Source organism: Pseudopipra pipra, chromosome 16, assembly GCF_036250125.1.
Source record: "Pseudopipra pipra isolate bDixPip1 chromosome 16, bDixPip1.hap1, whole genome shotgun sequence".
Lineage (NCBI taxonomy): Eukaryota > Metazoa > Chordata > Aves > Passeriformes > Pipridae > Pseudopipra > Pseudopipra pipra.
The window spans coordinates 13,489,605-13,511,675 of record NC_087564.1 but is presented as its reverse complement, the minus strand read 5'-3'; the positions used below and the strand labels follow the sequence as shown (position 1 = coordinate 13,511,675).

At 47.1% G+C, this 22,071-nt stretch overlaps 1 protein-coding gene across 2 annotated transcripts in view; it reads left to right on the top strand.

Moving 5' to 3' along the window:
• KPNA7 (karyopherin subunit alpha 7) overlaps positions 1 to 22,071 on the top strand; it is a 46,460-nt gene that overhangs the window by 14,341 nt on the left and 10,048 nt on the right. For both annotated transcript variants that reach the window (XM_064673241.1, XM_064673239.1), the window contains exon 3: positions 15,966 to 16,099. The gene's annotated coding sequence lies outside the window, so the exon portion shown is untranslated. The remainder of the gene's footprint in view (positions 1 to 15,965; positions 16,100 to 22,071) is intronic.

The following is a 22,071-nucleotide window of genomic DNA, read 5'->3' as shown; positions in this document are numbered from 1 at the left end:
CCAAGCTCATAGAGAAGTCAACATCTGCTGTAGAAAAAACACCAGCCACTACCTGGGGAAAAATAAATGCTAGATCTCAGCTGGTTTTTAAAGAGTGATAGGCTCCAGACTCAGTTTTACCAGGGTAGGTTTAAAAGAGCTGTATTAATCTTTTATGCCAACTCAGTCTTACCAAAAAGCTGCCTGAGCTGGCTGCTGTGTGGTGGAGAAGGCAGGATGTTACAGCAAATCGATTGAGCCAAATTAGCATTTTTGCTCTGTAGTGAACAGGTTAGTCTTGGCTGAGATTTAGTGTCCTGTCTTTTCAGTGGAACTGGCAGGGCACTTAAGCTCCTTTTCCCTTTGTGGAAGCTCCTCCTCACCCCATCATTAATTAGTGTGCACATAAAGACACCTCTTAAAGGACCAAAACCAGCACTTAACTTTTCTTCTGTCACTTAAGTGTCCCGGTGGCCTTGCTCTGAAGCACAAGGAGCTTGTACTCCCTGTGGAGAATTTGATTTAGCAGAGCTTGCCTGTATTTATTAATGATTGTGCACATTGCCTTAGCTGCTTAGCTCGTTAACTAGGTAAATTAGTGGTTTGGATGATATAGAGTTGGATATCTGTATTGTGGGAAGTTAATTTCTAAGAGGAGGTTTGTCAGAGCAGTGCTGGCAGACCCATCACTAAAGTAGTCAATAGTGACACTAAAATAAAGATCTAATTTGTGATAATATTTTGCAATTCTAAACCAGTTTTTGTGTGAGGATCAGAAGGCCTTACATAAACATGAATCATTTAAGCCTCATAACTTCCTGGTGATTGTACACATTTTATATGTGGGTGAATGTGGAAGATGAATTACAAATATCAGACAATGAGTCAGAGAAAGACTTAAGGAAACAAAATCTTGTATTTCTGATTCTGCTTGCCTGAATTACTGAGCTGTACTTCTACTTGTCATTGGGTTAATACTGAAAAGATCAGGGTATGACTGTGAATTTTCCCAGTGAATTTATTGTCAAGGGACTTTTCAGGTGTAGCTGATGCTGTCAGAGCTGCAACATGGCACAACTGCACCCAGTGCAGTCTATCCTGGGAACTCAGTCCAGCAGTGACCCTTCCCAGAGCATCCTGCTCTTTTCTCAGGGTTCACACAGCTCTTTTGGGCAGTGGCACGAGTTGGCAACACTTCACTGTGCTGCCAGGAGTTAACTCCTAGAAAAACACAGCCCCTTCCTCTTTGTGCAGCACGATGTAGTCTCACAGCATTTAAGCAAGTAGACAATGGGTTGGTTTTTTTTTCTTTCCCCAGATTGGGAGAATGAGAAGGGGAGAGAATAAAGAAAAATGAATTTCTGCCTGATGAGCTCCCTCCAAAGCCCTCTCCTCCTTTTGGCATTTAGTGACTGAGTCATTCTGAGCACAGAGATCTGAGTTTGAACTCTGTGGTCTAATGCCTGCAGACAGGAAAAGGTTTGTGTGGATCACACGAGCCGTTAGCGGCAGCAGGACAAAATGTCACTGGAAACTTGTGTTTCTTTAGAAGGAATCTGAGATTCAGTTAATAAATTCTGAGGCATATGAGGCATCTGTGAGTTTAACATCCTGTGGAAGTTAACACTGACTTCAGAAGGAGCAGCAGACAACCACATGGCTGCTCCAGTGCAGATTTAAAACTTCTCCAATTACATTAAATAAAAACCAGTTCAGGTGCAGGAGAAGGAGAAGCGTTCCCCAAGGCTGGAAAAGAGTTACATGGAGGGGAGCATTTTATAAGTAGAGGCCTACCAATATTGCCATGTAAAAGTGGGTCTAATTAATAAAGAATGTCAAGGAGATGGAATGTCTTTATGTAGAGGGATCCCTAAAAATTGCTGTGAAATGACTATTACTGTGGGGTAGGAGGGTGAAGTGAAGAATTAAATCCATCCCAGGTTATATGAGATGCTGGAGTAAGAATATATAACAATATTTTACATATATATATATAACATATAAGAATACTGTGTTCATCCTATGAAAGGCTGCTAAAACTCCTGCCTCTCATGGCAGCAAACTTCCATATTTGCAAGAATGCAAGACTTTGCCTCTTTTGCAGAGTTTCCTAAGATTCCTTTAACATACCTCTGTTGGAGTTGATCTCCATGACTCAGACCATAGCTTCTTAAAGTTAAGCATCAAAAAAATCTGTTTGTACACACACAGATCCCTAAAGAAGAGTTTGCATTTTAAAAAGGTGCCACTCTGACTTGCTGTAGCTCGTGCTGAGCATCTGTGGTGGGCCAGGAACAGAACCTGGGACTTGTGACAACAACTCCTTTGCTTTCAGTCTCCTTTGTTATCTAAGGACTTATCTTTATTTAAGATACATGAGATTTACAGGCTGTCTGTAGATCTCATGCATCATCCCCATATGCTCTTTATTCATTCCATATTCTGAAAAAGAGCCTTTTATGAGTTATTTGAGGAAGCCAATGCCCTGCCTTGGTGAATCCCAAACTTCTAACCATCCTTCTATGGATAACAGTCTGCAGTTGGATGAGGAGGTCACTCTTCTCCTGACTGAGGGTGTCTTGTCAGCTCCTCTGCTCTTCTGCTTGTTCTCTGAGCTCCCAAGTCTTTGACGTGTTGCTTCTCATGTCCAATTCCTTCAGCTCCATTTCCTCCTCCTGTTGGGCCACACTGAACAAAGTTTCACCTGGAAGGACTTCAAGCAGTGAGGTTCCCAAAACAAACCTTTTCTATTTTAATGGTCCCTGAAAGGCCTGAGGTGGTCATTTTATTATCAGATCATAGTGGGGTTTGCATACCAGTGGGAGGCCTGGTGTTTCCTGAAATGCCTGTTTAGAGCAGAGTTTCATATCTCTCCTGTGAGTAATGCAGCTCCTAGGAAAGGTTGTTATGGTGCACAGGAGCAGATCTGTGTGCCAGCACAGAAATCAGGACTGTGTGCCAGGTTCTGAACTGATAAATGCAGAATGATTCTTACCATTGTCCACATTCATACCAGTCCAAATGGGACCAGAACCCTTGGAGAGCTTTTTCTTACCTAAGGCTGCGAAGGTTTGTTTGGCTCACGCTGGAGTTGGGAAGGTGTGCCCCCAGCTAAAAGGCAGATTTTATTTCACCCACATGTGGAAAATTGGCTTTCACATTTTTGTTAATGTTAGTGTTAAAATTGTATATTGTGGTCAGCACTTTCTTTCCTCTCTTAGCAGGAAACCAACTGATTTATCCATCCTGGGAGTAAGTGAAGAGAGTCTGAGCTGGACCTGCCCCTTTGTGACGACAGTGTGGTCCTGCTCAGGAGAAGTGAACTAAACAGCTTTGTTTCAGCTTTTAAATGTTAATGAATAGTGAAATCTTGTATTCCCATGCTCATATCCTCATGCCTTCTCTCTATGCTGCTTTGAGAAGTAGGAAGTCCAGGCCTTAAATTTCTAAGACACTCTCTTTCCTCTCCCTGGAGGCAGCAGGCTTAGACTCAGATTTCAGGATTTTCTCGGTTTACTAACTTTTCTGGCATTGCTTTGGAAAGAAATCATTCAGGCCCCTTGCCCTATCAATAATTAACAAGAAAGTCACCAGCTCTCTCAGTGTCTTTAAGTGAACATGGCCGTTATTTTCTCTCCCAGCCCTTATCTTCCCTGCCCAGACATCCCAAGGTTCTCAGTGCCTGTAATTGCCACTGTTTAATTCCGCAGAACAGGACAACCTCAGATTATTTTCCTCACCCTAATGTATAATTTTCCCCAGAAAAGCAGCTGCAGAAACTTCTGCCATTCCTCTGAATTGCCATCAGGCCTAGCCTGTGGCAAACAGAATGTGTGGGGCTGTGGGGCTTAGAAACAACAGCATGGATGGAGGTTTTGTCCTTGATAAAACCCAAATATACCTTGTGCTGTCCTGTGACAGGAAACGCAGTAGTTTCAGTAACAGAAAATAATAGTAGTAATCTTGTGGCTGTTGGCTTTAAAAGTGAGATTGAGGCATCCATAAGTTGAAATCTAAGGATAGAATAGGCTGGAGGAGGGATGAATACTGTGTAATTATTGTAAAAGTTGGGCAATGCAGATTTTAGGTTCCTGCGAAGAACGGAATGTTCCCTTTTGCGTGGTCGGTACAATAGCTGCTTTCATTATGTTATGATAAAAACATATGTGCAAAATTAATGATGTATGCTGCTAATATTAGATGACTACAACAATCTCTCTCCATTTCACTTTCCGGTCTTAAATTGGATAAATGATCAGTTAGTAGGATTTTTGCCTGACTAAGGAATAGTAAAGAGCGAGTGAGATTTATCGCGTAGCTGAAGGTGCACTTCATTTGCATTTTATTAACTGAACTGTCTGATTAAAAGTCAGTTTTGGGAGCGTGTGTAAGAGAGAACATTATATGCATGAGGAAGTGGGTTGCTGTAGAAACTCTAATTCTGCAGCTCCATCTCCACCGAGGACATGCTGAGTCACAACTGCCACCAGATTAGTCAGCCCAGCTTGGGTGGGAGTAAACGGTACCTTCTTGGATCCAGTTCTGCCCCCCCTTTTCCTCCCCAGGTCAGGAGAGCCAAGCAGCAACTTTGATGCTGCCTTCTTGCCCACAAACCCTGGAGAGATGAAGCTGGGATTCAGGTTTTGGTGTGTAAAAGGGAAGGAGAGGTGTAATGATATAAGAGCGACAGGTAGAGACAGTGCAGAGAACCTCATCACCGCTGGAAATCTCCTCCAGTGTAGCTTCCCAGCCCCACAGGCACTGAAATAGTGATGTAAGGAAGCCTGTGGATATTCCTACCTGTGACAGTTCTTGGAGGGGGAAGCAGAAGCAATGGAACCAGGCATTCCTACCTGCTCCCTCTCTGATTTCCCATGGATATGATCCCTGCACAGGATGCAGAGCTCTGTCCCCTGCAAGTGGAAGACGTGCCTTCAGTAATGGTGTTGGAATTCAAACAACAGGAGTAACTGCCTATTCATAGCACATTTGTTTGCTATTCCCTGCTTTCCATCACTTGCCCTTCCACTTTATTACAGGTCATAGGTGAAAACTTACGTTGCTCTTCCTCTCTGCAACTCACTGTTTCCGTGGCTGATCCTGCAAAAACAGGGTTGCAGGAGGCAACGCAGCCTAATAAGTAACAGTCCCAATTTGTCTAGTTCCAGGGCATGTATTTCCTAATTCTTTGTGCTTCTCATGAAATGAGAGGTTTATTTGATATCCTGGCTCTGGCTCTGGCTCTTGGAAGTGTCTCTCAGACTGACATTCCCTTGAAGGGGTGTAAGGTGAAGTGATGACCCAACGTCTTTCATTCCTGAAGGAAGATTTGCTGTTCAGCCCCAGCTTGTGCAGAAGGCACTGTGTGGCTTTGCCTGAGGATTGCTGTACCAGACTGTTTGAATCCATTTGGAACAATGCAGTGGATGTGCTGTACAAAGAAGCCATCAGCTAGTCCAGCTGCTCCTGGAATGAGACAAAGAAGGATGGAGTGAATAAATTAACAGGAGATACCAAGGCTGGAGAGAAGAAAACCTTCTGTTTTATAAAGTCATTTGCATTTCACAGCTGGAAACATAACCATATCCACATGAAGGAAGTAGATGTAAGATCCACCCCTGTCCATTTGATAGCCCAAAATCTGACAAGCAGTGTCCCAAACTTTCCCATTCACATCTCAGCAGCAAAGTCCTGGGCCGAGCTGATGACAATCCTCGTAGGCAGCGAGTTTTTCTGGTTGATCGAAACCTGACATTTGTCTGGGCAGCAGAAGGCCACTGACTGCCAGAGGGGGGATTATGTAGCCTGTCATTAATCCAGGACTGCACTCACGCTTCCATCTGTGCAGGAATGTTTCCGTGGCAGGGCTCGTGGTGCCTTCCCCCAGCGCACAAACACGGTGCGCTCCGTCTGCCTCTCGGTGCTGGAGGGGCAGAAACCTCAAGGTCGGAGCAAGATTGTCTCTGAGCACGGAGGAGAAGGATGCAGGGGCAGACACAGGCTGTTACCTGACGGGTTTAATCCTTTCCACAAAGGAATGATGGGGAAGCACTGGGCAGCAGGACCGATGACATTTGCGTGCCGACACATTGAGGTGACAGTATTGATTGTACCTGTGATGTTCACTCACCTGCAGCCTCCTCTGCTTCAAGGAGGACCTAGAGCAGGGCCACGCTGGATTTCTGGAGCAACCCCACCACTGCTTGGTGGGATCCTTGCTCTTTTGTAGCTGCCCTGTGGTGCTGTGTCACACCTGGAAAGGAGCAAGGGAGGAAAGGCACGACCTGTTTGGATACAGCCAGAGAACAGCCTGGTAGTGCACGAGAAAGCAGATTTCTCATTGTTAACCTGAGTAGAAAGAGGGAGAAATCCTCTCCGTGGGTACAGGGAAAGGAAACGAGTTGATGCTGGCATGGGAATAGCATTAAAGCATTCCCTGGAGTCTCAGTCCTCACGGGGGGCCCTTACCATGGAAAACCCATTTGCCCTGAATAAATGATTCTGCAGCACTGCCAAAGGAAAGCATGTTGTGGAGAGATTATATTTTTACCTTTTGGGCTCATACTTTGATACGCTGGCAGAGAGGACAATGTGGCTTACAGACTGCTAGAACCAGGCACAATCAGAACATATTTGGCCACAGTCAAATGCCACTTTCAAAAACCTGCTTGGTAGCAAAGAAAGGAAATAGTTGCTGAGTGTAAAAAAGATAGACCAAAGGGCCTGTGATTCATGCTCTGATCATGTTCTGTCAGTGTGTCTGTGCAGTGGAGTATATGAATAACTGGTGGAGTTTGATAATATGCTTAAATACTGCTCCTGCTGCTAAGCATTAGCATGGCTGCGTGACAGCACAGCAGAGAGGCGAGTCACATCCACCAGGAAAGGCGAGACAAGCTGCAGGAGCTGCAGGGCTCTGGCTCTTCCAGCAACACGTAAGCAAGGGCAGCAAAAATTCATTTAATCTTTGGCCAATGTACCTTTTAGGTAGCTTTCCTACAGCTTTATGTTACTAGAAACAAGCCTTGGCTTGAGTTTCCGGGGTTTTGTTCCTTTTCAGAATATCTATAAGGATTATATTTTTAATCAAGGCCAGTGGCAACATGTTGGGGAGTCGTGGAACAGCCTTGCTGTTCTTTGTACGCTAAAACGCTCAACTGTGGCGTCACTGGTCAGACATTTGCATAATCAGTGTTTTCAATTAATTGTTACTGGAAAGGGTTTCAGGGACCTGCTGGCCAACTCCTCCGTTCTGGCACTGTGGTACCTTAGGATGCCCTTCTGCTCCAGCTTGTTCACTGCTTTTCCCCTGGGCCTGGTGATGACCCCTCTGGAGCTCTCCAGGCTGCAGACCCACGAGCTCAGTAACTTTGTCAGCTACTCTTGGAGGGAAGATGAACATGTTAATCTGGGCAACTGGAAGAAAATCCCTCATTGTCCCCATTCCCTTGCTGCATACTCAGGAAAATGGGTGCAGACAAGCTCTCCAGCCCTGCTGGGAACCAACTGGGAGAGGCAGAAGGGAAGCAGCTCTCAGCTCCATCCCTTCACACACACCCCTCAGCAGAGCTTGCTGGATGGAGCAGAGCAATAATAAACACCTCAAACAAGGTGCTGCAGCAGCTGCTGTGCCTGGGCTCCACCATGGATCCAAAGTCACGGGCAAGGCAGGGCTGTTGGACAAAGCAGGATCAAGTCCTCAGCTGACAGCTCAGCCATCTGCCAGGCCCGCTGCCCTGTGGCAGCTGTGAGTGCCAGCTCACCTCTCAATAGCACATCTGTTTGTTTAAAAAAAGAATCAGCGTGTTGTTTAAGGTCATTCTATATTCCCTGGAAACAAGAGCCTGGTTTTAGCAGCTTTTTCAATCTCAGTGAACTGGCTGAGCTTGTGGCACACTGGCTTTGTCCTGGTTTGCTGTCACCACGTGTGAGATCTCAACCCACCTCTGTTTTGTCCACCTCTGCCTGCTCCTCCTTGGCTTCTGCTTGAACTTCTTCATGCCCAAGTGCATCCAAGTCACTTGTAGCCACAGATCTCTTCTGGACCAAAGTCCAGGACATCAAAGAGGACAGGACAGAAGGGACACAGGCCCACCCAAGGCAATTCTTAATCTGCACCATAAGCTGGAAGCCAGCCCATAGTGCCAAACATCTAAAATGATTTTCCAGCCCTCTGAGGTTTGCCCAGCCAGGTCCCATCAGACCAGCACTGTGCTTTGCTGTCCCATCCTGCCCAGAGCAGAATTCCAGAGAACCTTGCAGTGTCTTACTTGTGAGCCATGATTTGAGACTGCCTGTCTTTGTGGCTATGAAAATCATCTTTGCTTTGTACAAAAGGCTTGTTTGCAATGGACAAATCCTGGGAGCTGTAAAATACCAACAGCTGCTGGAAAGGGCACTGGAAGTTCAGCAGCTGGAGACTGTTTGATCTCTCTGTAGCTCAAGTCCTGCTTATAGTAATAGTCTCAGGAGCCAGCAGATATTCCCAATAAGCTCTTCTCAGTAACAGATACTCTTCAAAATGATATTAAAAAGGAAAATGTGTGTCAAAACCAGACAAAGGGTCAAGTCTTCCTCTCACAAAAGCTGCTTCTTGAGATTACATATGTATGCGAGATGAGCAGGTTTTAACCCATGGTCTCTGCCACAGCTTTCAGATCTGTCAGTTTTGAGGCTTCAAACAAACCCTGTAACAGCTCGTTTGAAGTCCTGCAAACCCCAGGCCATTGAATGTTAACCAGAAACTCCCACATCAAGCTTGTTTGCTTTGGAGCAGATATTTTACATTCAGGCTTCAGCTCACGGACAATTGAACAAGTCTTTAGGCTATCCCAGCTGCTCCCGAGTGGCTTATTCATCCTCAGGTTGAAGAAGCTGAATTTTATTCCTAGGGGAAGCTTAGGCCAGGGGGGCAGCATCCTGTTTGCTGTATTTCCACTCTCACTGATGTTCCTCTACACTTCCATTAGTGAGAAGTGGCTCTTCCATCATCTGTGTTCTTTGCTGTGACCACACTTTGATGCACCCAGAGGTAACAATTAGGATTGGGCACAAGCAGCACTTTCTGCAGCAGGAGAAGGACCAAGAGGTGATTACACCAATTACCATCAGTCCAATCAAGGCACAACACAAGCTTTTGGGTTGGAGACTGAGTGTTCTTCTAGATTTCCATTCCTGAGCACGTCTTGAGTGTATGGCTTAAGAAAAAAAGCCTTTTGTGGGATGAGTTGCTTAGGCTACCCAGGAGATTTTGCTGTAGCAGCCACGTCAAAGTCAGTGGGATTGAACACCCAAACCTTTTCAACAGTATTGAAAGGCTTGTCCAGGCTGCCTTCCCTGTCCTGAGGAGATGTAAGCAATTGGCATGAAGCAGCTCAACACTTCAGTTTAAAAATGATCATTTTTACCTTAGTGGCAGCCCTGCCACATCAAGGGGGATCTCACCATGCATTGATGAAGATAAGGGAAGACAGCTTTCCTTTCTCACTCTGACCTGCCTAAGGAAAAGTCACTAGCAATCCTCTTCTTCCTGGATAATTAGTAACAACCCCCCACTGCAGAGAACCTATTTCAGTCTCTGGCCAAGCACAGCTCTGGTGTGTAGGTTTCTTATCCTAGAAACAGAGGATCGAGCAGGGATTTGTGCACTAAAGGGAGTGAATAACACACACAAAGTGCCATATGAGTAAGTTCAAGGAAGATATAATATCTTTTAGCTGCTTCCTGGGAAATGGCACGTGACTTCTCCAGACCTGGAACCAGAGGGGAACAAATCCAGGTGTTGGCAGCAGCCAGAGATTGAAAAGTCATAGCCCTGTCGATGTCAGTGAGAGTTTTGGTTTTGATATCAGTGAAGCCAGTATTTCACCAATGTGTTTGGCAGTCCTGTGAGTGCAGCAAGAACCACAGCATCCTTCAGTGCTGCTCTCAGAACATGCCTCTAACCTTCGCAACGTTCCCACTGGCACAAGTTTTAGTAGAGATATTTTGGCAATTCGTGAAATGGAGGCAGGAGGGAGGTGCCATTGCTTGTTCAGTTCTGTCATTGCTGGGTTCAGGAGCAGCTCTCCAGAGTAACTCATCCTGCTTCTGAGCATCCTCTGAATTACCAGTGCATGGTTTGTAAGATTGTCCTGTGAAATGTGTCCTTACACTGCCCTTTTGGAAAAGTGGCTGGTACCCTGTAATCGCCCTGTCCGTGTCTTCTGTCCTGCTCTAACATGCTTAGTTTGGTTTCTGGTCTCCATAAAACCCGTCCTCCTCTAGACCCGACCACATCACTTCATTCCAAAATCACCAAAGGGATACCAAATCACCAGAACTTGCTGGCAGACCTGCCTGGGCATTTTCACCATTTCCTCTGGGCTGAAGTCCCCTCTCCACATGGCTCTGCTGGGAATGGCATCGTGTGAGTTCTGCAGACAAGTTTAGGTTGACTCAAACCACCTTTTTTGTCAATCTCAGTTAGTCCAAGTGACCTCAGGGAGGACTCACAGTCCCCTCTGCCCTCAGAGCTCCATCCAAATGCAGGAGGCCCTTGGCCAGTGCTGCTGCCCACCCAGGGAAGGTCTGGCCATGCCCTGGCTCTCTGGGCCAGGCTGGAAGAGGCTGAAACCTTCCAGTAAACAAACTGAACTTGCCTTGGCCTTGAGCTGTCCAGAGAGGCAAATCCAACATATGGTCCCTGAGTGTGATGCAAATCTGGGATGAGTTGAAAGTAGGAGGGATGCAGACAATCCCACATTAAAGAATAAGTGGTCCATATGTTTCCTCTCTCCTTTTTCTGTGTCCTGAAGGGCTTAAGTCAGGAAATGAGGTGGGGTCTTTTACCTTGAGAGCTGGGATTTGTGGCTCTCAGTTTAGTCTTGCATGCACGTGCGCAAGCACAGAACAATGAACCTTCCCTGGAGAGCTATTTTTGGGGTCTTGGTTGCAAGACAATTATGGTTTTGTGCTGATGAGTGTTAGTAATGGTTGCAATATAATTGTAGAATGAAAAGTGTACAGCTTTTGGGGGAGGCGCAGTGCCCTTTATGTGTGCTCAGAGTCTCACGGGCAGCTAAAGAGAGAGGAAATAAATTTGTCATCATCTAATACACTGTGTAACTTCACTGTGGAAGAAGGGACAGGGTTTGGTTTCATTTACAGCAGTGCAGATCCCTCCAGTTCAAAAATTCATTTCAGATTTTCACGTGTCTGATTTAATCAGAACAGGGTCCATTCAACACAAGAGAAAACCCCAAGCAAAGTTAATATAGAGAATTATCTGCTTACTTACAACTCCCAGTGTTAGTCCCAGCCAGCTTGGCTGTGCCACCACAGTGAATTCAGATAAATTTGCCCTAGATGAGAAAATAAAAGATGAGTCTGTTAATCAAGATTGCAATATCTGTAGGAAAACAGAAAGTAGCTGAGAGGTTCTGCGCGTTCATCAGGGACAGACAGCGTTGCCTGTAGGGGCAAATTTGCAAGTCAGTGAGAGGAAATTTAATCTTTTCAAAGATCAGATCTATAAAAAACCCTCTTTCTTCTTGGATTCTGTATTAGAGCTTAAAGAAATCCTCCTTTCTCTGCAGCATATGGCAGAAGTATGTAGCACACAGAAACAGGAATGAGAGTGCAGTTGAAAACCCCGATGTTTTACATTTAAACTGACAATTTCAAAATTAATCTGCAAAAAAGATCTGCAAAATTAAAAATAATCTGCATTTCGAATCACTGCAGCAGCGATCAGTTGAAAGGGCATTGATTTGGGGTTGATCAAAACTGGTTTTTTATTTGACATACAGAAACTTGACATCTAAAAATAGGAAGGCAAAACAAAACTGACTGACCAACTCAGTTCAAGAAAATGGGAACCAATAATGCTTTGTGGGAAATGTGAAGTAAACAGAAATTAACTTTTCTGCTTGAGGAAGCATGTGAAGATATTTTTTGGGTGTATTTTTTCTTGAGGGAAGATCTTTATATGATCTACAGTGACTTACCAGTGAAGGGCTGGTACTTAAAAAATGGGAAGAATTGTTCTTCCCCCTAGTTTTAGCATCATTAAGGGTCTCCAGCAGAGGATTCACCTGGATGACTTGATCTTCCAGGGATCCTGCAAAAATCAGCTACAAGTCAGCACCAGCAGGATGCTCAACACTGAAGCCTTGGGCTTTGAGCACGACTTGAGCTTGAGGACTCCTCACCATCCAAAGCAACCCAGTAAATACATTTTCTGTCAGTCAGCTCCCACAAAAAGCCGAATTACTGCTGTGAGCAGCAATTCCATTCAGGTTTAGCCCTGCCAAAGGCTCTCCACAGGGGTCCAGCCGTGTGGATTTGGGGCAGGCGGGAGTCTGGCTAATCCCGGTTCCAAGAAGGAACAGCAAATGCAAACTGTGTTGATGTGCTCAGTCCTTCAGTCTTCTAGAAAAGAGATTTTGGGATGTTCCAGGATTGAGAGACCCACGGGGGAATGGTTGGACAACGATGAGGTCTGCAGGCAGAGAGCTGGGAAAGAGGAGTGAGGTTTATTGCTAGGAGGAGGAAGGTTATTCCAAGGATAGAGGGCAGCATAAGACAGGCTAGGAATGTGTGTGGGATAGGGACAGCCTGGGGGGAGAAGTTGAGGAGGAGGAAACAGGCACAGAGGGACAGGCTGGGGCTTGACAATCCAGAGGTCTGGCGGTGAGGAAGCTGGAAGGAGGAATAGGAAGCCACCGAAGGAATCCCACAAGGCTTGAATAACAGGATTTTTGCTGCGAGGCCAAATGTAGCTGCTATTTATGTCTTTAAATTCTTTATGTCTTTAAATTGTTTTACTGACCCCCATAGTGGAGTCGGGAGGGGGGTGAAAAAGAAAAAAAAAGGAAAAGAAAAAAAAAAAGAAAGGAGAGGAGACTGCTCTCAGTCTTAAAAGCTGCCACCAGCATGGAGGGATTCTTTCTATTTGATACCAAACAACATTCCTCATTCCTATCATGAGAAAAAAGAACAGGTCTCCCTCCCTGATCATTGGTGCTTATTTCTCTTTTATTATTTGGAGAACTTGCTCTTCACAATATTTTACCCAGATAAAACACTTTTTTACTACATTTTGGTTTTGCAGGTTGCAGGAAATAAAGTGCTGGGAAACCCCACCTGGCTCAGGATCCCTGAGGCTGCTCTCTCAGGAATCTCCATGCTCTCTGCCAACACTGTGATTATTCCTCCCACTGCTATTTATTCCCATTTCCAGACCACCTGCGAGCCCCCAGAGCTCTGTGTGAGTGTGGGTTCATTGCAGCCACAAATCAAGATCCCCCTCTGTTTTATGAACAGGGAAAAAGAAATGCAGGGAATTTATTTGAAGAGAGGGCAGAGAAAAGCAGAAAACCCAAACATTCTGGTGCTTTGCCGTTTGCTTTAACAAGTGACAGACAGGCAGGGAAAAGGGGCTTGGGTAGGAGCTGACACTGGAAGACTGAAAGGGAGGACCTGGTTCATCAGCTCCTGTCCTCAGCCATCAAAAACTACCAGGAGAGCCCATGGCACATCCACTTCCCATGGCCCTCGGTGGTTTTCTCCCTTGTCACCACCTGAGTGCACACCTGTGGCAAAGCCATTCCACGGGAGGGAGCAGGGGAGTTCAAGGACATGCCTCATGTCCCAAGGCTTTGCATTTTTTGGGACCTGTTCCGTGTTGGGAGCAGTCTGTGTCCCACACTCCAGGCAGTTTTCCTTCCCCCACCCACACATCTGAACCAGCTTTAATGTTGTCAAGGCGACAGCCAAGCTGCTGCTGGTGAGCGGCGTGTCCGGCACCCAAAGATGTGCCTCCCGGGGACCTGCCCTACCTGCCCAACCCGCTGCTCCCCGCAGAGGAGAAGCTGATTTCATCACTCCCATGATTAAAGGGAGCAGGGGCTGTGCCGTGGCTTTGTTGGACACACTGCCCAGGCGAGGGCTGCTCTCTGTCCCACCTCTGCAGCACCAAGCGATGCTGAGCACCAGGCTTGTGACTCACAGCCTGCTCAGGAGTCACTCTGGGGAGAGGGGGAGAAGCCCCTGGGCTGGGAAGGGGAATTCTGGCCACCAGAACCTGGCTTAGATGCCACTGCTTGGGCTGAAGTCAGCTTGGCACTGCTTGGAGGCACTGATGGCACTGGTTCTTCTGGGGATCTCATTTCTCCACCATCCCCCTGAAAACCTTGATGGTCTAAAAATATATGTGTGCAAGGACTCCAAGGCAGCAGTGCTGCACCTTTGGAAACTGGTTTCACGGCTCAAAAAGATCCTGGTGTAACACTGCCAGCTGCAATCTGCTGCTCTGGGATGAATTTCACCCGGAAAGCAGGAAGGAGAAATGTCCTGTGTCCATTTCCTCTTTGATCAGGCAGAGATAAGGAGAGTAACAGCTCAGCAATCATTTCCCCTCTCAGTCTACACAGCTGAATCTGTAGACAGGCTGGGTTTAGATGCCTGGATTTGCAATGTATATTTGAGGCTTGGCTCAGGTCTGTAATTAACCTGTCACCTCCCTCAAACACAAGGACTGACGTGGTCTCTGAAACAGAGCTATGAAACATTAAACCAAACAGCTACAAAAGATGAATGCAGGTGACAAAATAGTTCATCCTGGCATCAGACAGTTTCTTGGGTGCAGGTCTCAGGTTTTTATGGAACTTTCCATTCTTTTTGCCTCACTATCCTTTCCAAGCTGGGGAAACTGAGGCAGGGCGTGACGACAACTCACAGCTTCAGAGTTGTTCACTCAGTGTCAGCCTGTTTTTTGGCACTCAAAGTACCTACAAAAAGTCTGTTTTGCTCTGGCCTTTCAGTCTGAAGCCAGAAGGAGTGACTGGTGCTCAGCTTCTCTGAAGGCAGCCTTCAGTTGTGTTGTTTAGGTTCCCAGAGACTCTGTATGTTTTTAAAAGCTGGGCGTGAATGTATTCCCAAAGGTCAAGGAAGGGGTAAGGCCATGCCAACAGCTGGGGGTGAGTTAACACTCTGAAATTCCACAAAATCACGTGGGATTCAATAAACTTATGGTTAAAATACCTGTGAATTCAAGCCTACCTGTTATAAAACACAGTGAATATAAATCCAGATGGGTTCCACATACACAAGCTTGTCATTTCTGCCACATGGCCCTTCCTGCTCTCCATCCCACACCTCTTCCCAGCCATCACACACAGCAGGTACCTGCCAGGTTAAACCCAAGATCCTGGAATTGTGTTTGCAAGGGCTGGACAGGCTCTGTCAGAGCCATCCAAAGGGCCTGAGCCAGCAATTACATCTTAAAAGAGACCACACATTCCTTATCTGTAAGTCCAGTGATGCTGGGAGCCTGATTGGGAAGCTTTGATCCCTCCAGAGAGGTCAGATAATACTTTGTTTGGTGGGGATTTCTTCTTGTCTTGCCTTGTAGGGTGTTCTATGAACTCAGCTGCTGGAGAGTAGGGACAAGAGGCTGAATTAGAAAGACAATATAAAGAAACTTCCATTCAAAATCACCTTTTTGACCATGTCCTTCTTGCCAGGGTGGAACAGCACATTTCCTCAGAGCTGATCTTTGGCAGGCAAACCTCAGACTGAACCCTTGGCAGGAGCAGCCACATTACTGATGGAATTAAAGTTTCATTTTAAAATAATTCATGTTTAAGACAAACAAATTCTGTGTGTTTGCTGCAAGCAGAGAGGATAAAGCTGTTGTTTTGTTACCATCTTGTGCGTTTTGGTTACTTGCTGGGTATGAACTGCCCTGAAAGACATGAAAGACAACAGCTCCTGTATCTGCTTTAGGTATTTCCCTGCTATATTTGCCTCAGCTGGAGCGTTTGGGATGTGGTTACCCTGCCAGTATTGCCATTGTGGGTGTTGTGGGTGAATACACTTGGGATAGAGTTTCCAAGCAGGAAGATTCAGATAAACAACTGCTTTGAGGTGAAAATTAGAGAGTTCGTGTTACACCCACCTCTTGAATTTGTAACTGACTATTCACCCTGAAAATCTGATTCTAGGAACTCAGCATGTCCCGTCAGGAGCAGAATAATGCCACAGAAACCATGACCAGCCTGAGTCCTGAACGCTGGGAACTGTGATTAACTCCTCAGGAATCCGTGCAGAGCAAGTCGTATTTTCTGGGCTTTTTCAGGTAATTATTTCAAACCTTAAATCTGTGAATGAAGACTGTAAACAGTTCTCAGCCAAACATCTTAGAGAAGGACGTGAAATGCATCAAATAAGTAATGGGTTCTGACCTGTTTGCTCATGTGTAATGTGAATAAATCAATGTTTTGACCACGTGGGCTGCAAAGGCAGCAATCGGATCTCCCCATGAAGGGACACAGGGCAAAATGGCAAACCTGAAATAGCTGTTGGCTTACTAAGCCCATGGACAGATCAGCAACAGCCAGGACTCAGCCAAACTGCTTTCTGCTTCCTAGGATGCCTCTGGATGAGTTTAATGGTGTGCCATTGCAGTCTCCAGAGCCCAGGCCCCATCCTGGCCTGCTCCAGCACATCACTGCGCTGTAGCTCCTGCTGCAACAGCCTGGGCTGGGCTGCAGCTGGTTCACCCAGCCACAGATTATGTTATCTGGGAAGGGGGTTTTGGAAGGTTCCCTCAGAGAATGAAGGAGAGATTGTGGAGTGACGTGTCCCGATAGCAGCGCACAGCAGGCTCTGCAGACAGCGGGTCACGGGAGGGAGTTGTCTGAGCAGGATGTTTGCCTTTGGTGTGGGCTCAGTTTCTTGCCCTGACACAGATTCCTTCATCATGTTAAAGTGAGACTGAGAGTCCAGCCCTCTTGCCTGAAGGGATGGGAAGCATAACCATGACTCAGATTGGAAAATGGTCTTCAGATAAGGGGCAGAGCAGCCCATATAGAATCACGGAATGGTTTGGGTTGGAAGGGACCTTAAAGCTCATCTTGTTCCACCCCCCTGCCATGGGCAGGGACACCTTCCACAGGACAAGGATGCTCCAAGCCCCGTCCCACCTGGTCTTGGACACTTCCAGGGATCCAGGGATCCAGAGGCAGCCACAGCTTCTCTGGGCAACCTGTGCCAGGCCTCCCCACCCTCACAGGGAAGAATTTCCTCCATATATCCTGAATGTCCCCCTATATAATACAGACCACATGTAAGAAAGGCTCTGGTCTCTCCCTCGGTGCTGCCAGGGATACCAGGCTAAACACAGCAGCCCAGGTGTCCATAGTGATATTCCCAATTAAAAAAGGAGCTTGTAAATGGAGGAGGGCAAGGAGAGGAAGAGGGGGTACAAACCCACTTTTGACAGCTTGCTGTAGAGCCTCAGCCGTTGTGCTGAAGTGGCAAGCCTTGGAATAACAAGGAATTCAGTTTGGATGCTGCATTTCAGGGTTGCATTTCAGCATCAGCAGCAAACTGATCCCTGGTGGTCTGGGGAGGAACGGAATCCAGATTGGAAAGCCCTGCTGAAGGATCACAGGGTTATATAAAGATCTGTCCCAGGAGACAGCAAGATGTTTTTGCATTTATTAGTCATTTAAAAAATAATGAAAGCTGCATCCTCATTCTCAGCTGTTGTCTGTTCTTGCTTGGGGAGGATCAGTGTATTCCTGCGAGGGCTGGAGGGGGTGTTGTCTGTACGGAGACAGGACCAGGCTCTAACCAAACAAGGGCACATTGCTGTTCGTGAGGCACAGAGGGTCTGATGGGGACAATGCCAGGGGCTTTCAAATCCCACCAGGTGCTCAGTGAGTCACAGATCCTGCAGGAGACAGTCTGTGCAATTATGTGATCAAAAACTCTACAGGGAAGGGCACACACACAGGAAAGCAGAGTTCAAGTCTGTCTTCCTGGTGTCCAACTTTTCAGTGCTCACATTTTCAATCACAGCACTCAGTGCAAGGAATTGTAGAATCACAGAGTCATGGAATGGTTTGGGTTGGGAGGGACCTTAAAGGACCAACCAGTTCCACCCCCTGCCATGGGCAGGGACACCTTCCACCGGACAAGGATGCTCCAAGCCCAGTCCAACCTGGCCTTGGACACTTCCAGGGATCCAGGGGCAGCCACAGCTTCTCTGGGCAACCTGTACCAGGGCCTCCCCACCCTCACAGGGAAGGATTTCTCCCCAGTACCCCATCTAACCCTGCCCTCTGTCAGTGGGAAGCTCATTACCAAATCAGTGCCTGTGTGTGTGAGATGAGAAGCAGCTCAAACAGAGATGAACATCACCTCCAGGCTTAGCAAAAATTATCTTCAGCTCCTATGATCAGGTGGAATATGCATGTCGAATCCTCTTTTTAGCATTTTCTGAGCATGGCTTTCAAAGAAAGGCCCCTAAATACACATTTTAAACAAAGACACTAATTTCTGTTGAAGTGCTGTCCTCAGCTGTGATAATCAGGAGTGCTGGAGCAAGGTGAGCATCTGTCTGGCAGCAGGAAAGCTCACTCCTTGTCTAATTAAGCTGCACATGGACTCCCTGACAGCAAAGAGGCATCCAGAGGCTCAAGACCCCATGATTTATGTGGATTTTCTGGTGTTTTCATGGGGTTTCTCTTCCCTGCATGATTTACAAGGTATTCCACTCCTTTAGAGAGCCTTTTTCCTTCTAGGTGCTGTGGAGCAAGGCCATGCATGATTTATACAAAATTATGTGGGTTTTTTGAGTAATTCCAAGGTTTCTCCATCACTGTTGTGCCTCATCCCCAAATTCACCATAGATTTCTCTGTTTCAGTTCCTTGAGTTACAGATTCAAGGACTAAAAGAATAATTATTACTGGGGCCCTTTAGGAAAAAAAAAAAGAAAAGTGAGGTTTTTGGCCACAGGTGATTATAGTTTCCACAGCTGAATCAGTGTCCCATAACTGACAGAGGATAATGGATTTAATAAATAGCTATGATTAAGTCTGATGTTATTTTTAAGTAATTTCAAAAACTGTTACTCTAATCCCTTCGTGGCTGGCAGAAAGGAGGATGCTTAGAAGTTAAAATTAGTTCCCTAACGTTCAGCCTGGTGTGGAGTTACAGGCACTCCAGGGCTGTCCTGGTTTTCTGGGGCATCCGCTTACAGCGCAGCCGAATGGACATCAACAGCTGCCTTTGGACAGTGGGAATGAGCTCCCACAGCTCACACTCAGCCCTGCTGCTGTTCTCCTTCCTGAGGCTCCCACCGACTCTAGCCCAGCTGATGGGATAATCAATTGGTGTTACACTACTGTCTTCCTGCACAGACATTCCCTTTGCCTTAGTCCCCAGGGAATTCCCAACTCTTCCAGGCTTCCTTATCAATAAATATAGATCTCTTCTGTACAATATCAATGTGACTCTTTTTGTTTTTCATCACCTACATCTCAGAGTGATCCCTATTCTTGGCTGGAAAAAGGCACTGAAGAACACTTTGCCTTGAAAAGCACCAGAGTTGGTCCCATGGCCACAGCAGGAGCTGCTTCAACCAAATTGATGGAAAACTGTACTTCTTTCCTCCTCATCCTCTTTTTCTTCCTCATTCTTTTCTATCCTGGGGAAGCAGGCTGGGAGAGCTGGGGGATTTTCAGCCTGGAGAAGAGAAGGCTCTGGGGACACCTTAGAGCCCCTTCCAGTGTCTAAAGGGGCTCCGAGAGAGCTGGAGAGGGACTTTGGATAGGGGCATGGAGTGACAGGACAAGGGGGAATGGCTTCCCACTGACAGAAGACGGGATTAGATGGGATGCTGGGGAGAAATTCCTCCCTGTGAGAGTGCTGAGACAATGGCACAGGTTGCCCAGAGAAGCTGTGGCTTCCCCATCCCTGGAAGTGTTCAAGGCCAGGTTGGACGGGGCTTGGAACAAGCTGGTCTAGTGGAAGGTGTCCCTGCCCATGGCAGGGGGTGGAACTGGTTAGTCTTTTAAGGTCCCTCCCAACCCAAACCATTCTGTGATTCTGTATGATTCAGTGAACTGACATCTCCATGGCTCCCCAGCTGCAGAGGAGCTGGGGGAGAAAATCAGGGGAGTGGGAGAAAACCAGAGGAGGAGAAAAGCAGGACCTCATTTTTGAGGCTGCTACACGAAATTAGAGGAAACAACAAGCTGCACCTTGAGCCTCAGAAAATCCAGCTGCAGTGCTTGGCTTTGCCTCTGGCTCAGCAGTAAGGCAGGGATAACAATAAATCCCTTCTCGCACCTTCTGCATGTTCTGATTAGACCGACTGTGGCGGCCCGGGGCTGTCACTCACCCTGTGACAAAGCACAAAGCAGCTCCCACATCCCAGCCCCCGCCCACGGCTCCTGCTCCAACAGCAGCACCGACACGGAGCTGATTCCTGGCCGTGGGGAGGGCAGGGGCTGCCTGGTGTCTGCTGCTCCAGGAGGGACCGGTGCAGGCTGTGGACTTGGCACTGTGTGCCAGGAGGGTGGATCCCAACTGAAAAAGGAGGAATTTCCAGGCCCCATCCCTGCCACACTTGGGAGTGCCCCACATCCACGAAGGCATGAAGCTGTGTCGGGAGGGTTAGGTTGGATATTAGGAAAAGGTTCTTCCCCCAGAGGCTGGTTGGGCACTGAAGAGGCTCCCCAGGGCAGTGGGCACGGCCCCAAGGCTACCAGAGTGTTTGGACAGGACAGGGGGTGTCCCGTGCAGGGCCAGGAGTTGGACTGTGGGTCCCTTCCAACTCAGGATGATCCTATAACCCACCAGCAGTTACATCATCAGCTGTTTCAGGAGCCCACATGGATATTTCCTCGGTGTTACTGTAACTAATAGGTAAAAATAATTTGTTGGTGTTAATTTAATGGAACTACATTATTGCTGACGGAGAAGATGCTGTGTGAGAGCAGAAGTTTGGGGGCTCACAGGGATCCCTCCCTCTGCTCCCTGTCCACCAACTGAGGTTCTCCTCTCACAGAGGGGTGCTCCAACCAGCTGCTGTGCCCGTGCAGCATCCCACAGTGGATCCTGGGAGGATGTTCCTGCCTCCTCTCACCCTGCCACAGAGATGCCACACACCGATGCCACCTTTCCTGACTGGCGTCTTTTCTGCAGGCAGTGAGGGTGAACCTATTCAAGAAACATGAAAAAAAACGGAGGAGGGAAAATCAGGGGTTTTCTCTCAGGGCTTAAAACGGGTGTTTTCAAGTCTGCCCCAGTCAGAGCCTCACCAGGGTGCAGTGGTGGGGTGAAGGGTGGTGGGGTGTGGGAGAACAGCGTCAAAAGAACCCCTCTGAACTAGAACCACAGCTTTTCATACTTGTCATGATGTGGATTTTCAGCTTGAGCACACTAGGCTGAGCTCAGGGGACATTGTCATTTAGATTTGGGGTTTTATCTCCTTTGCTCTCCATTAGCTGTGAAACATTCTTATTATGCTGCAAACCAAAACTTTTTTCCCCCCAGTGGTTGTTCCCTTTCCCAAATATCGATCTGCCTGTGTCCTCAGCACGGGTTCAGATCCACCCCCCTCCCCCTCAGCCTGCTCGTGGGTGGCAGTGCCACCTCTCATGCCATCAGGGACCGGAGCAACCGACAGGGAGGGGCGATGTTCATCCACTGACACGTGGGTTTTCTCTCCCCATCCTCTCCCTCCTTGTGCTGGCAGTGACAGAGAACTGAACAGGATGGGGCTGATTGTGCTTGGCAGGTGGAGAGGGAATGGAAGGAGTGGGGAGAAAAAGAGCAGCCCAGGATAAGGATGAACCTCTCACAGCCTTGTTCCACATTCACACCCTGCAGCACCTTGGGAGAGAGCTCTCCAGGCAGGGGACCAAAAGCTGGGGGCTGGCCTGTGCAGGAGGCTGCCCCCACTTATCTTGGGGGGGGGGTGTGATTTTAAGCCAATTTAATTAAATTGCTTGGCAAAATTGCAAGGACTCATCTATTTCAGCTTGAGCCAGGCCTGTTTTGATTTAGTCTTGGCTGATTAGGAATTAGTGGAAACAAACCGCTCAGAAAACAAAATTAGAGGGTGCACGCTAACTTTTGCACCAGATTAAGCTGAATTAAAAAGCAATTGAAATGTAATTTTCCTGTCTCGAGCAGCCAAGAAACAAGATAATGCAACCGGTGGCACTTGAAGCTTAAAAACACAGCAGCCAGGATTAGCACAACTGGCTTTTTAACGCCTCCAAACCACAGATTTGTCTGAAGGTCTTTTCTCA